Below are 17,899 nucleotides of genomic sequence, written 5' to 3' on the forward strand. Positions count from 1 at the left end.
TTGAGAGCTATGAATACTCAGTTAAAGATATCAGGTGATGGTTCGATTCTAGCAGAGATAAGAGCAAGACCGATGTTTTTACAAGAGATTTCTGAAGCTCAGAAAAATGATGAAGATTTGCTAGCAAAGAGAAAACAGTGTGAAGCTGATATGGGATCAGATTTCAGAATCGGTTCTGATAGTTGTTTGATGTTTAAAAATCCATGGTAATTCGATCCCATTTCCATTCAGGAACCATGATAGGCTGGAGTAATCCCGAAGGTACTTGGTGTTCAGCTTTCACTTGTTGACAAACTAAGCACTTTGATACAAACTCGGAAATATCTCTTTTCATTCCACTCCACCAGTACATTTTCTTCAAGTCATTATACATTTTCGTACTGCCCGGATGAACCGCCAAACAACCATTATGTGCTTCATACAAAATCCTTTGAATCAACTCATCATTTTTCGGTATACAACTCTGATTTTTAAACATCAAACAACCATCAGAACCGATTCTGAAATCTGATCCCATATCAGCTACACACTGTTTTCTCTTGGCTAGCAAATCTTCATCATTTTTCTGAGCTTCAGAAATCTCTTGTAAAAACATCAGTTTTGCTCTTATCTCTGCTAGAATCAAGCCATCACCTGATATCTTTAACTGAGTATTCATAGCTCTCAAAACAAATAACAACTTTCTGCTTAAAGCATCGGCAACCACATTCGCTTTTCCCGGATGGTAGTCAATAACAAGCTCGTAATATTTCAACAACTCCAACCATCTTCGTTGTCTCAAATTCAAGTCTTTTTGTGACATCAAGTACTTAAAACTTTTGTGGTCGGTATATACCCGGCACTTTTCACCATACAAATAATGTCGCCAAATTTTCAAAGCAAACACCACCGCAGCCAATTCCAAATCGTGAGTAGGATAATTCCTCTCATGAGGTTTTAACTGCCTCGAAGCATAAGCCACCACTTTTCCTTCTTGCATGAGTACACACCCTAAACCATTTAGAGAAGCATCACTATACACCGCAAATTCTTTACCTGATTCGGGTTGTACTAACACCGGTGCCTCTCATTAATAACTTTTTCAATTCTTCAAAACTCATTGACATTCTTCCGTCCATTCAAATTTAACATTCTTTTGGAATAGTCTAGTCATAGGAGTAGCAATTATAGAAAATCCATTTACAAACCGCCGATAATACCCACTAGCCCCAAGAAACTTCTAACTTTGTTACATTTTTCGGTGGTTTCAATCAACAATGGCTGAAATTTTACTAGGATCAACTCAGATACCATCACCAAACAATATGACCCAAAATCCAACTTCCCAAGCTAAAATTCACTTTTACTAAACTTAGCATACAACCGCTTATTTCTCGAGTTTGCAAAACTATCCTCAAATGCTCAAGATGCTCGTCTCATCTTTTGAATAAATTAAAATATCATCAATAACCACCACAACAAATTTGTCCAAGTATGGCGAAATATGCGATTCATCAAATCCATAAACACAGCAGGAGCGTTTGTCAACCCAAATGGCATAACTAAAAATTCATAATGACCGTACCTTGTTCTAAAAGCAGTTTTAGGCACATCCAACTCTTTTACTCGCAGCTGATAGTATCCAGATCTCAAGTCAACCTTTGAAAACCATGTCGCTCCTTTTAGCTGATCAAATAAATCATCAATTCTTGGCGATGGATACTTGTTCTTGATTGTCACCCTATTCAATTGCCGATAGTCAACACACAATCTCATAGAACCATCCTTCTTTTTCACAAATAACACGGGAGCACCCCAAGGTGAAAATCTTGGTCTCACAAAGCCTTTATCAATCAACTCTTGCAACTGTGACTTTAATTCTTTCAACTCTGCTGGTGCCATTCTATATGGAGCAATCGAGATCGGAACTGTTCCCAGTATCAAATCAATACCAAATTCTACTTCCCTGACTGGAGGCAAACCCGACAATTCTTCTGGAAATACGTCCGCAAATTCACACACAATCGGCACTGATTCAACTTTCTTTTCAACTTCTTTTGTATTAATTACATACGCCAAATAAGCTTCATAACCCTTTCTTAAATATCTTTGAGCCGACATTGAAGAAATCACACTAGACAATGCCTCTGATTTAATTGATTCAACCCGCAGAGTTTCACCATTTTCACACTTTAATTCTATAACCTTTTCTTTGCAATTTACTATAGCATCATGCAATGTCAACCAATCCATACCCAAAATAATATCAAATTCATCAAACGGCAACAACATCAAGTCGGCCGGAAAGTAATGACCCCGAATCATTAAAGGGCATTTCTTGCATACTTTATCAACTATCACACATTTGCCTAGTGGATTCGACACTCTAATCATAAATTCTGTGTTCTCAACAGGTATATTCATACTAGACACCAGTTTCATGCATACATATGAATGAGTAGAACCGGGATCAATCAAAGCATTAACATTAACATCATAAAGAGAAAATATACCAGTAATCACATCGGGTGAAGAAGCATTTTCACGCGCTTTAATAGCATAAGTTCTAGCCGAGCCCTACCTTCGATCTAACTCTGCATCTCTGGCTACATTCTTATCGCTTGCTTCATTCCCACTTTTCTTGGATACCTTCCCTTGAATCCGCACCACTTGCTTTTGTATACCAAATTTTTCTTTCTCACTCTCTCTGGCGGTCTCTAATAAAATGATCCGGAGAACCACATCAAAACATTCATTTGCTCTGCACGGACCATAATGATTTCTACCACACCACCGCACTCTAAGTTTAACAAATCTCGAGTTCCCTACACCGTCAGCCAAGTAGTCTGGGACTTAGGACCCACATTTTGCTTCTTAGAATTCCCATATGATTGCCCAACTGAAACTTGGGAACGAGGATTCATATTTCTTGACTTTCCGGTTGTTGTGAGGGTGCATTACTCATTGGTCTTTTCTTCCAATTTCGTGTCTCGATTCTACCTTTTCTTTTCCTTAAGTAGTTCTTCACCTTGCAAGCTCGATTGACAAGTACCACCATTTCTTTTAGTTCAAGGATCCCAACAAATACCTTAATGTGTTCGTTGAGCCCGTCTTCAAATCGTCGGCACATCTTGGCCTCTGAGGAACATATTCTCCGCATACTTACTCAATCGAACAAATTCTCTTTCATATTCTCGGATGTCATATTACCTTGCTTCACTCAAGAAACTCTTTACGCTTCGATCAATAAATCTATCACTAATATATTTCTTTCAAACTCTTCTTGAAAGAATTCCAGTGTTACCATCTCTTTCGGTACCACCAAATCAAAGTCTTCGCCAATTATAAGTGAATCCCTCAACAAAGATATAGCACATTTCAAATATTCTTCAGTGTACAAGATAATTCATCAAATACCGGATAGAATTTTCAAGCCGAACTCGCTTTCTCAAGATCGTCATCAATATTTGCCCTAAATTCTTCTACTTTGTTTACTTAATTCTATCAACCGAGTTCTACGAAATTTTATCATATCCACACCCTGAGGCATCGGGGGTATAGGTTGAGGAATTGGGGGTGGTGGGGGAGGTTGTGCATTTGGGTTCGTACGAACGAACTCAGTATACCAAGTATTCATCATTTGGAGAAATGTTTCCCGAGCCCCTTCTCCTCCTCCTTGACCAACAGTAGGAGCTGGATTTTCAGTTGGCACCGCCCCTTCAGTCGGAGCTGGTGCATTACACTCTACATCATCAGCTGCAGTTGGATCGGGATCCATTTACTATAAAAAAATCATTTAATAGGTCAGAAGTCGTCACACTATCACAATTTATACATATGGCATGTATAGCAAAATTCGTACATACAACACGTAGTCCAAGAACCGAATAAATCTGCTCTGATACCACTAAATGTAACGCCTCCACGCCCGAGACCATCGCCGGAGTCGAGCTTGAGGTGTTACCGAACATAATTTATCGAATTAAGAACTTCGAATCATTTATTTCTACATTCACAGCTTTCTAGCTACCTGCGTCACAGTTACAAGAAAAATTATATCTCGAGTTACAAAACTCGAAATCAAGATCCGTAAATTTTCCTTAAATCTAGACTCATATATCTATTTACTAATTTTTTTCTAGAATTTTTGGTTTGGCCAATTAATACAGTTTATTAGTTAAAATTACCCCTGTTTCAGGACTTGACTGGACTGACCTCTGTTTACTACGAACCATATTTCTCTCTGTGAAAAGTTTATATGACTATGAAGTTTATTTATTCCGAAACTAGACTCAATAAGGATTCCAAGAATATAAAATACACCACCTAATTATTTTTGTAAAATTTATGGTAAATTTCTAAATTTGGAACAGGGGATCCAGAAATCGCTCTGGCCCTGTTTCACTAAAATTCAAATATCTTATAACATATAATTCCTTTACTTGTTTCATTTGTTTTATATGAAACTAGACATACTAGGATTCAATGCCATACTTAATCCATCAACAAATTCAATTTCTATGATTTTTAGTAAATTTTCAAACTCATGTCAGTGTTGCTGCAATATTCTGTTTATGGCAAATTTCATCTTTTCATGAGTTTTTATAATCTAGATAACATATTAAACTTCCATGACATCAAACATGATCTAACTTAGCATTTTCCATGACTTATCATTATTAAGCATTTTCTCAACCAAATCATGGCCATATCACAAAATTATTTACACAAAATAGGTGTATTGCTATACATGCCATACTTAAGTTTTACAAGCCATTTACCAAAAAGAGTCCTTCGGATAGTGTGATCGAACCTTCGACCTGTCCCGATTCCTAAGTCGGCTTGTTCAAAACTACAGTGAATGAAAAGGAGGGAGTAAGCATAAATGCTTAGTAAGTCATATGCAAATAACAAGTAACATAACAATACAATTATACCAAACAACCTTAGCATGGTATCACCAAAACATATATCACATTTCTAAACATCATTAATCATCTTACCACCTTGTCGTTGTTGTATCTATTTTCAACCCGAAGGTTAAGTACATACCTGTCCAAAGTGTCCATTTCACAATACTTGCCAATACGCCACCGCATCTTAAGTGTTCTTCCATTTCACTAGAAATTTTACCGTTGAACACATCGAATATAACTCGGATACATGGATAATTTGCACATAAGTGCCATATTTGTAGCCAAGCTACCATGTAACCCGCCCATAAGTGAACTCGGACTCAACTCAACGAGCTCGGGCGTTCGCATCCATAAGTGAACTCGGACTCAACTCAACGAGTTCGGATGCCTAGTTACATCTCACGAACTCGGACTCAACTCAACGAGTTCGGATGTTCAACCATCCTAGTGACATGTCACTTGTATCCTAATCTATTCCTAAGGTTCAAACGGGATTTTCCTCGAACACATCTCCTTGCCATCTTCCGTAAAATTCCGAAACCAATACTCGATAGCACTTTATATTTAACAAATAATACACTTAATTTGCATTTTATTCGAAAATAACCACAAAGCATATATTTCATTATAAAAATCAGCATATCGTATATTTAACATCAATAACTTAAAAATAACAATTATGCTACCTTATTTACACATGAACTTACCTCGGTACAAAATTTTTAACAATCGAGCCTATTCCTCGTAAACTTTGTTTTTCCCTCGATCACGACTTGAATCTCGTTTCTCTTGATCTATAATACCAAATTAATCTTATTTAATTCATACATTCATTAAAACAGTCCTTAATACGAACTTTGGCAAAATTACCATTTTGCCCCTAAACTTTTGCATAATTACACTTTTGCCCCTAGGCTCGAGAATTAAACTTCATCCCTTATTATCATGTTTTATGACATTCTGATCATTTTTCCCTTCTATGGCAACATCAAATTCTCACTCTAACATGTATTTATGACTACTAAATATTTTTACCGATTAAGCCTTTTTACTCGTTTTTACTCAAAACCGAGTAGTACAAGTTGTCTAACAAAATTTAAAACCTCATATTCTGTCATAAAACACCAAAATACACAAATTTCACCTATGGGTATTTTTCCAAATATGAACCATAGGTTGAATTATTGTTTAACATAAGCCAAATCGAGCTATCGGGATTTCAAAAACATAAAAATCATTAAAAACAGGGCTTGAAATCACTTACTATGAAGTTTGAAAGTTGAAGAAACCCCAACTATGGAGGAGAGAAAAAATCGACAGAACAATATGGAGAAGATGATCATTTTGGGTTATTTTTCCTATTTTTATTTCATTTAATATCCAAATGACCAAAATGCCCTTACTACTAAACTTTTCAAAAATTCCTTCCATGTCCTAATTTTGTCCATGAACTTAAAATTGGTCAAATTGCCATTTAAGACCTCCTAATTAATATTTCAAAGCAATTTCATACTAAAACTTCTAGAATGCAAGTTTTGCAACTTATTCGATTTAGTCCCTAACTTTAAATTAAACTCGTTATGCCAAAAATTTCTTCACAAAATTTTCACACAATTATGAAATCATATCATAAACCTCAAAATAATTATAAAATAATTATTTCTATCTCGGATTTGTGGTCACGAAACCACTATTCCGATTAGGCCTTAATTCGGGATATTACAGAACTCATTGAGTTGAGTCCGAGTTTACTTATGGATGCGAACGCCCGAGCTCGTTGAGTTGAGTCCGAGTTCACTTATGGGCGGGTTACATGGTAGCTTGGCTACAAATATGGCACTTATGTGCAAATTATCCATGTATCCGAGTTATATTCCGATGTGTTCAACGGGTAAAATTTCTAGTGAAATGGAAGAACACTTAAGATGCAGGTGACGTATTGGTAAGTATTGTGAAATGGACACTTTGGACAGGTATGTACTTAACCTTCGGGTTGAAAATAGATACAACAACGACAAGGTGGTAAGATGATTAATGATGTTTAGAAATGTGATATATGTTTTGGTGATACCATGCTAAGGTTGTTTGGTATAATTGTATTGTTATGTTACTTGTTATTTGCATATGACTTACTAAGCATTTATGCTTACTCCCTCCTTTTCATTCACTGTAGTTTTGAACAAGCCGACTTAGGAATCGAGACAGTCAAGGTTCGATCACACTATCCGAAGGACTCTTTTTGGTAAATGGCTTGTAAAACTTAAGTATGGCATGTATAGCAATACACCTATTTTGTGTAAATAATTTTGTGATATGGCCATGATTTGGTTGAGAAAATGCTTAATAATGATAAGTCATGGAAAATGCTAAGTTAGATCATGTTTGATGTCATGGAAGTTTAATATGTTATCTAGATTATAAAAACTCATGAAAAGATGAAATTTGCCATAAACAGAATATTGCAGCAACACTGACATGAGTTTGAAAATTTACTAAAAATCATAGAAATTTAATTTGGTGATGGATTAAATATGACATTGAAGCCTAGTATGTCTAGTTTCATATAAAACAAACGAAACAAGTAAAGGAATTATATGTTATAAGATATTTGAATTTTAGTGAAACAGGGCCAGAGCGATTTCTGGATCCCCTGTTCCAAATTTAGAAATTTACCATAAATTGTAAAAAAATAATTAGGTGGTGTATTTTATATTATTGGAATCCTTATTGAGTCTAGTTTCGGAATAAATAAACTTCATAGTCATATAAACTTTTCACAGAGAGAAATATGGTTCGTAGTAAACAGAGGTCAGTCCAGTCAAGTCCTGAAACAGGGGTAACTTTAACTAATAAACTGTATTAATTGGCCAAACCAAAAATTCTAGAAAAAATTAGTAAATAGATATATGAGTCTAGATTTAAGGAAAATTTACGGATCTTGATTTCGAGTTTTGTAACTCGAGATATGATTTTTCTTGTAACTGTGACGCAGGTAGCTAAAAAGCTGTGAATGTAGAAATAAATGATTCGAAGTTCTTAATTCGATAAATTATGTTCGGTAACACCTCAAGCTCGACTCCGGCGATGGTCTCGGGCGTGGGTGCGTTATGTATAAAATATTAAAATAATATAATATAAATATTTTAAAAATAATATAAGTGGGCCTAAAATGGGCTTGATTAGTCTTTTACAAATATGAGTGAGTTTAGGCAAAATTTTAAGCTTATGTTTCGGGCCGAAGTGGACTTAGGTAAGCATGAAATATGTTAATATCATGCTTAGGCTCGACCAAACTCATGAACACCTGTACACATAGTTGATTACAAAATATTTAAAATTTTAATTCCAAAAGGGTTAAAAGACAAAACCTTTAACAATTTAAACTATAATTTAATTGTCGAAACCATTTTCAAAATTTAAAAAATGGAGGATCGACTTTTTGAAAACAAAAATGTGGAGTCGCCACCAATCTTTTATTTAGGTGTGATTGGGTCACCTAATAAAACACTTTGTTTTATTAAAATCGATTTTGGCCTACATAAATATGAGAAAACGGGTTTGGGAGTCGGTTACGCATGAGGAAGGATTAGCACCCTCACTATGTCCAAAATTGGTACCAAATCGATTAAATATTGTCCTTATGTCTAAGATTTAAAAATGTTTTTGAAATGTGGTTCCTTTTATAAACATTTGAATAACCCGAGTTGGTCGTCAAAACGATAGGACACGATCCTTTATACCCTCGAAAACACGATAAATTTCGAGTTTCAAAATTTTATATGTTGAAAATCAGAGAAGGATGCCCAATTATTTAGTCCAACGAAAAAACCGAAACCCAGCACAGTAGGGCACGATTCCTCGAATTTTTAAACATCGAACATTGCCTCATTTTAGAATTTAGAGAACATGGGTGAAATTCTAAAGGGATATTCGATTATTTTGACCAAATAGGAAATTGCAACCCAGCACGATTGGGTACGATTCCCCGAATTGCCAAACATCAAACATTACCTTTGTTTTAAAGAATTTTTAAAACATGTGTGAAATTCCAAGGGAATATTCGATCATTTTGAACAAACGAGAAATTGCAACCCAGTACGATAGGGCACGATTCCCCGAATTGCCAAACATCGAATATCGCCTTTGTTTTTAAGAATTTTTTTTTATGAATAATCATAAAACTAGCTTAAAACGCATTAATTTTACTTCAAATAAAACGAATTTAATCTTAAAGATTTGGACCTTATAAAACCACATTTCGTAAACCAAGTGGAAAAAAATGATATGGGATAATACACACGCATAAGATACGATATTTGATGAGTGAGAACAATGTATCTTATTTAATCGACTAACAAAATAAACAATTAAGTATAACTAACTTAAAAATATAACTCAATTTCGATCATGCATGGAGAATAATTAATATAACAATACAAAACAATGAATAAATAACATGCAACGACAATGTATGGCACCATATAAATCAATCAACAAAACATGTACAAAACAAAATGGAATTTAGAAGTTAATGTGGTATAAAACATTTTCAAAATAATGATGAATTAATGAACATATAATATATAAGTTGACAAATTTGCATAAAAACTAGGGATATATAATTATTGAAATAGATATTATAGAAATAAAGTTTGAATCAAATCATATGCAAAATATTTTAAACACAAATTCATTTAAAAATTGGCAATGTACATGATAACTTAAATAATATATAATATGAAAGGATAATAAAATACATGATAAGATATAATACACATAATAGATTTACAAAACATGCATATATAAATAGATTTATTGTAAAAATAGCATGAGATTAATAATACATATAAAAAGAATTAAGTTAATCTATAAATTATATACGTACCATTATACATAAAAACATTTAAATGAGATACTATATAAAACATATAAATAATATAATATAAAGAAACATCCCAAAATAATAATTTTATAAATATAAAGACGGAGTTCCTAAACTAGTTTCATATATACATAAAGAAAACACTTGGTGAATCATAAAGCAAGAAATGTTTTAAATAGAAACATCTATTAAAGTAATAGATGTATTAATATTTAAACAAGAGATTACATAAAAGTGCTAAAGTAGCTTAATGCAAAAAGAATTTTAAAATGATGGTTTTATAAAACAAAATGAAGTTATGCATGTACAAATATATATATATATAGAAATAAAGAATATTGTACAAAATATTAAAATAATCTAAAAAACTTCAAAACAATTGTATACATAAGTAATTAAGAATAAAAGGGCTATAAAATAAAAGGACTTAATTAGAATTAAACTAAAACAAAAGGGATAATTTGAAAATAAAACAATAATAATAAAAGGACCAAATGGTAATGCGCGCAAATGCGTAGGGACTCAAACTGGAAATAATCCAGACCCCAAAATGCATCATTGAAGCGCGGACCAAATTGAGCTCATGCGCAAATTATTGGAAAAATTTAAAAACAAATGAAACATAAATGTAAGCTAATTGTAATGCTGCGCAAAAAGGGAAGGACTTATATTGAAAATATCCCCTCACCGCAAAAACGCGCGGATCCCAGGGGCGGAGAACCGGATCGGGTTGGGTATGGATGACAAGGCATCCTTTTGGAGCTAATGAATAAAGCTCAGAACGGCGCCGTTTTGGATCCGTTAAAAAGGCAACCCTCAACCAACCGAATTACCCTAGCCTCATTTCCTCTTCTCCAGCAAACCCTAAATGCCCATCTTAAGAGCCGATTCGCCACATGAACGGCGACCAGCCTAATCGAGCCTTGGGGTTATCTTTTTAGCCTTAAGGCATCCTTTATGCTTCGATTCTGACGAAGTAGAAGACGACCCATGGCGCGTTTACGAGGTAAGCCCCTTTTCCTTTTTCTTATTTATTCGTGCCTTCAAATTGAAACAAACAAATCCAAAAGACTTAAGCCGAAAATAAAATACCCAGAAGTTTCAATCGAAAATCACCTTCTCAAAAATTACTTTTTGAATGCTCTTTTTTAATCTTTCGTATGTATTTCAATGTGTATATCGCGTAAAAAAATATAATGGTCACTATATGGCTTTTTATAGCCGAAACAAAGAAAATGAAAAAGAAAAATACAATTTTCTTTTTTTCCTCTTTGCTGTGTTGTGGTTTTTGTATTTGCTGCTGTGTTCATCCTTTTTGCAAGTACGGGGTGTGCTAGCGCTTGGCGTGAGGTGTACGGAGGCGCGCGTGTCGGTCGTACGGAGGCACTGGAGGCTAGTTGCGGCGCAAGCATAGGCTAGGGTTTCTACCTTGGTTTTTGGCTTTTGGGCATTGGGCCTATTGGGTTAGGTTATTTTGGGTTGGGTTTTATTATTGGGCTTGGTGTATTGGACCTGTAAACTGGACTTGGACTATTAATTTGGTTTTATTTTTATGGATTTTATATTTATTTTGTATTTTGATGGATCCGGGCAAATTGGCCTATTTACATTAACCATCAAAATTAGTTTTCAACTTTAGTTAAAATTTATACAAACTAATAAACAACATATAAATATCAATAAAAAATTTTCTGAAATTAAATATTTTAATTTATAATAAAATTAAATACAATAACTTATAATAAATATAATAAATTTAAATATGTTTAGAAGTTACAAAAATATATATATATATATATATCTTATTTAATATGTTATTCTCTTAAATCTAATGCTTTTGTATTCGCAAAATTAAGTGAACAATGAGATAAAATTATCGAATTTCTAAATTTTCGATTATCCCTTTTATTATTTGATTAACTCAATTAGTTAAATTATTTTAAACAAAAATTAACTAATATTTATATAATTAAAATAAATATTATAATATGAATTTATTTTTAATGTGACATAATTATCTTTAGTACATAATATATTATAAAAATAGTATACATACACTTTTAAGGACATATAATATATCAATTATTATATAATTAATGTAGCGACGTAAAATTTTTTTGCTTTGGGTCACTAATTGAGGTGATTATTTGAAATTTTAAAAAATGGAACTTCGGTTTTAAAGAGAAAAGGAGTCGCCACCGATCTTTTTTCTAGGTGTGATCGGACATCTAATAAATCATTTTTTTTAAAAAAGAAAACTTATTCTTGAACAAAAATGAAGGCCGAATTTGGGTCTACGCGAAAATCCAGAGAAAAATAGGGTTCGGGAGTCGGTTACGCACGAGGAAGGTATTAGCACCCTCGCGACGCCCAAAATTGGTATCTTTATTAAACATGTGTTGTCTTAATTTTCTAAAATACGAGTTCAGTATTTAAATTTTAATCGTGATTCGATCAAAATACGAGAAATTTTAAATTTTGATTTGTTAGAAAGGCGTTCCGTTTTCAACACAAGTCGATATGATTCACCCAACATAGCGATGAAATCAACGACTTAGTGTTAAACCGATACGTTGCCTCATGTATTGAAATTAATTAGAAAACAAGAATAAGATTTTCGAAGTAACGCAAAGCAAAATTGATATGAAATAAAAATAAATAAATGAATGTTGAGGCCCAATTTTGGCCCAACATTAAACTCAAAATATGCCCCAAATACCCATCTAAATTAACCCACAATTAAATCCAAATTTTAACCCACAACCCAATAACAAACAAACTTTAACCCAAAACTATCAAACCCAACAGATTTAACCCAATACTAAACCCATTAGCCCTACCTGACTCACCAAACAATACCCAAAACCCGTAGCCCAACTACAACCAAGCCCAAATCAAAGAAAAGAAACCCTAAACCTAGCAGCTGCCAAATCATCCTCCCCACTTGCTTTCTGCCCTCAACCGCCCCAGTCACGTCGACAGTGTAGGTGGCACCTGCCTCCATCACCGTTTGCCTGCAATATTAAAAGAAGAAGAACAGTGTACAGAAAAAAAAGCCTTGTAAAAATAAGCTATATAAGCCACAATAGAATCGGGTTTAGGGGGGATTGTTCGTTCTTTTTTTTCGAAATATAAGAGGAAAATAACAGCAAAGGGCTTCAACAAAACCCGAACCTACAGCAAGAAATATCAAAAGACCGATCCAAAGGTCTATTCACCATTTTATTTTACCTTTTTCATTTGCTTTTTTTTTTTCTTTTGAATTCATTGGCACATATCATCTATATTTCATTAGAAACAACACATAGATATATTAAATAAAGATAAATAAAAAAAAAAAGAAGAGAAAAGTTACCTAGGGGCGATTTCCGGCCACCGCGGTGGAGCCACGGCGGGGCAATGACCGTGCCCAGGATCGGTGCTGGAGCCCTAGCAGAGAAAAAATAAGCCCCTTTCTTTCTTTTTTTCCCTCAACATGCAGAAATGAGGAATTTTTCAAAATTTTTTAACTTTTATAGGGGTCTAGAACGGCGTCGTTTTAGGCCCTGCACTTAAGCACTGAAACGGCGTCGTTTCATCATGGATCGGGTCGACCCGACCCTACCCACTAGGATCCGCGTGTTTTCTTGTATAATGGTATAATTGCGCGCACGACCCTTCCGCATTTTCGGCGTTTTAAATCAAGTTTATATTTATTTAATAATTTAGCCCTGAAATTTGACCCGCTTTACAATTTAGTCCCGTTCGATGCTGTGCGTTTTAGAGGTTTGGGCAAATTACCCATTTGGCCCCCCACAGTTTTATGCGCGTTCTAATAAGTCCCTTCCTCTTTATTTTCTTTTAAATCGGCCCCAAAATTTAGTTTCTCAATTCAATTTCGTCCCTTTTTACCTCTTTCTCGTTACTCTTCTTTAATAATAATAATATTATTATTATTATTAGTGTATATTTTATGTACGTATATATATATGAAGTGATGTTTTATTACTTTATTTTTATTTTTTATTATTATAGTAACTTTTTGTATCTCAATATTATTATTTATATTATTATTATTATTATTATTATTATTATTATTATTATTATTATTATTACTATTTCTTTCATGTCTATTTTTTATATAATACTACTATTATAATCTTATTTTATTATTATCATTCTTATTAATACATTATCATTATTTTACCATATTATTATTTTATATATTATTGCTGTTATTAACATACTATTATTATTATTATACTTATTAATAATATTATTAGTACTAGTATTTGTAATATCAAATTATTCAGTGGTGTCGAAAACAGTGATTCGAGATCACTAAATCCGACGAGTAATTTTAGAAATTTTAACAAATAATGATTATAGGCCAAGTACGAACTTAAAAGAATTATTTTTTAATTAGTGAATTTTGCGACTTTAAAAGAATTAATCAAGAAATTAGGGTGAAAACGAGGTATCGAGACCTCGAATTCATAAACCGAGCCATAAATATTTTTATAAATATTTATGGAGTGTTATTAAGTTAGTATTAAAGTTTCGTTAGAAAATTTTAACGTTTGGTTAGTCAATTAATTAAAAAGGACTAAATTGAAAATAGTGCCAAATTTATTAAATTGTGATTAAATAGTTTAAGTGATTAAAAAGGAGGGATTTAAAAGGAAATTGGACCCAAATTGTATGGGCTGGACGGTTGGCCAAGAAAATCAACAAAAAAGACAAGGAGAAACAAGGGCAAAATGGGAAATTTTGTAAATTAAACATATAAAACAAGACAAATTTGAAAAATCTAGAGATTTCATCATTTTTCTTCAGCAAAAACGCCATGAAAGGTCTGAAAGCTGCTGGTTTTTCATACTTTGACATATGTGAGTTCAATTCTTGCCCTTTTCTTTGATATTATTATGTTTTGTGACTTTTACAATTAGGTCCAAGTGTTTAATTCATTAGTTTTTGATTTTATGAACAAAATTAAAAGCTATCATTGATAAGTGTTGGCTGTTTATGATTATATAAAATGAATTTGAAGCTTTGATTTTGTTGTTTGATGATTTTATCAAGTAATTTCAATAGAAATTGATTTTAGGATCTAATTGTGAAAAAGTTGTGAATTAAGGTTTAGTGTTAAAATTCTGATTTTCAAAGGTTGTGTAATATTTTAGAATGATGGAATAAAATGCTAATTGAGAAAAATTAGCTTAATAGATGGGTTAATTGAGCAAGGACTGAATTGTATGAGCTGTGAAATTTAGAGGAAAAATGGTAATAAACATCTTGAACTAAAACAGTTTTGGACAGCAGCAGTAGGTTGACTTTGAAAAATCACCATAAATTGTATAAATTGAATTAGAGGATGAATAAAATATGGAATTAAATCTTATTGAGTCTAGTTTCTTATAGAAGAAACGATGTAAGCAATTGAATTGTAAATTATGAGATATAATGAATTTTGTGAGACAAGGTTAGAACGAATTCGGGTTCCCCTGTTTTGATTTTGGAAAATCACCAAAAATTGGATAAAATTAATTAGAGGCTCAAATTTATATGCTTAGAATCCTTAATGAGTCTATTTTCAATAGAAATCAATGGGAACATTATCTGAGTTCTGTACTGTGATATAATTAATTTTTAGTGAAGAGAGGTCAGAACCATAGGATAGTGAAACAGGGGAAAATTAAATGAATAAACTGTACTAATTGGCTAAACCAAAAATTCTGAAAATTTTATGGTGGAATGATATGTGAGTCTAGTTTTAGGGAAAATTTACGGATCTTAATTTCGAGCTCTGTAGCTCGAATTATAAATGATTGAGTGACTATGACTCGTGTGAACAGCTTGATGTGAGCATTAATAAGTAAATTGTGAAATTGTACTTACAAGAATGTTATATACATTAAGGATGTGGAATGGAGAGGAGTAGGAGGAAAACAAATGATATATGTTTATAAGAAAACAGTATGAGAATGATACATATCATGACATGTATATATATGACTAGTTTCAATATGATGCTTGTTGGGTATGAAGTTGGATTGAAATGTCTAAGGCAAGCATTTTATTCCGCGCATCTGAAATGTGATATTTTATAAAGATATGATCTAGCTTTAAATATATATGCTTGATGATTAAGCTGAAAATATTTGGTAAGATGATAATCATGGTATAAAAGTATAAGTGGTACCATAATAGACAAGGTAAAATGAGTATAAGAGACACATGTATGATGACATACAAATGCTATGTTTGTAGTTTAATTGAGAATGTTTAATCATTAAATGAATACCATGTTATATGCTTTTGATTTTGTATAAGTGTGTAAGAGATTAAGGTCGACCAAGGCTTGGAAAATAGCTTAGATATTGACCACACAGGCAAAGACACTACCGTGTGTCTCAAATGCATATATGGAACACGACTTTAGGACACAGGCGTGCGATGTGGCGTGTGCCCTAAATTGATGATGATGTCATAAACAGAAAGCTCCACGGACAAGGGACACGGGCGTGTCCCAAGCCACACGGGCGTGTGGAATCCACACGGCCTAATCACACGGGCGTGTGGGTACTGTTCACAAGTAGACTTTTTAAAAAAAAAATTAATTAAGCGAAAAATTTTACGAGAAATCAGTTGAGCTCCGACTTGATTTTAATGTTCATGTTGGGCTTCAAGGGCCTAAATAAAGGTCGTTATATATATATATGATCTCAGAAAGTGAATAGTAATGTTTCGATTAATCTGTAAATGTTCTGTATGTATTGGTAACACTCTGTAACCCTGTTTCGGCGATGGATACGGGTTAGGGGTATTACAGTATTGATTTTCACTTAATATTTATATATGTATATACATGTACGTATTTATGTATTGTATTAATAGTTTTTTATTATCATTTCTAATATATATATATATATCGTATATGTTTATGTATCTATCTTTAGTATTATTAGTTATACGTTTTATACTATTTCTTGTATATGTTCTTACCAATGTTAGTATGTGTTCTATTTTGTGTATATATCTTTAATATATATGTATGTAGTTATGGAGTAATATTAAGAGTTGTCTTTTAGCATTATTTTTAATATGAATATACAATGTAAATATTTTAACATTTTTATATATATTGTGTGTATGTATCTTTAAATATTGCATTTTTATATATGTTATGTATATACCTCTAATACCATATTATTTGTATATTTTTATTTTTCATATCTTCTTGAATACTATTACATATATATATATATATATATATCTTTTAATACCACATCATATATATACTATTATTTTATTTATTTTATTCCTAGTATATTTATTATTAATATTAGTATATGATATATTTGTGTGGTGTTGTTAATATATATAATTTTCATGTTATTAGTATTTATAATGTATCTTGCATATGTTCATTTTATACATTATGTAGGTATATATTACATATATATTTTAGTATTACTATGTATAAGTAAAAGAAAACTAAAATTGATGTTACACTATGGCATGAACTACTAATGCTAAACTCGGAATAGACAAATATTAATAAAAGTTAAGAATATCCAAAATAGATAATATATAGAACATTAACAATAAATATGCAATAGTAATAGTATAAAACAATAATAATGCATATGGTATTAAACATGATAGTAATAGCATTAAACACGAAATAAAATCATGAATATATATAAACATATAATAATAATAAATGAAGTGACGTAAACATAATATTAAAAATACTAATAGTGCTATATATATATATATATATATATATATATATATAGCTTTACTCACGTTAGTAGCATATTTCTATGCGGGTCTTTCAAAAAAAGGATTGGGGTATTTCAGTAAATACATTCAACCGGCAGCAACATGCCCTTTTTTCTCTCTTTTTTTTTTTCTATCAAAGAATCATATGAACGATTAATTCCCGCATGATACACTTTTGATCGAAAGAGTTTTACCAATTCCAACAACTTTTCTTTTTTATTTGAAAATAGTTTGAATCGGATCCTTTCGATTTCTATATCACAAATAGAATTTGATATCTTTATTTCCGTCTCAGCAAATAGTTTTTTTCCACAAGGAATCGTGATGTCTTTCTATGGGATCGCAGGCCTCTTTA

The sequence above is a fragment of the Gossypium arboreum genome, chromosome 3 (assembly GCF_025698485.1).
Source record: "Gossypium arboreum isolate Shixiya-1 chromosome 3, ASM2569848v2, whole genome shotgun sequence".
Lineage (NCBI taxonomy): Eukaryota > Viridiplantae > Streptophyta > Magnoliopsida > Malvales > Malvaceae > Gossypium > Gossypium arboreum.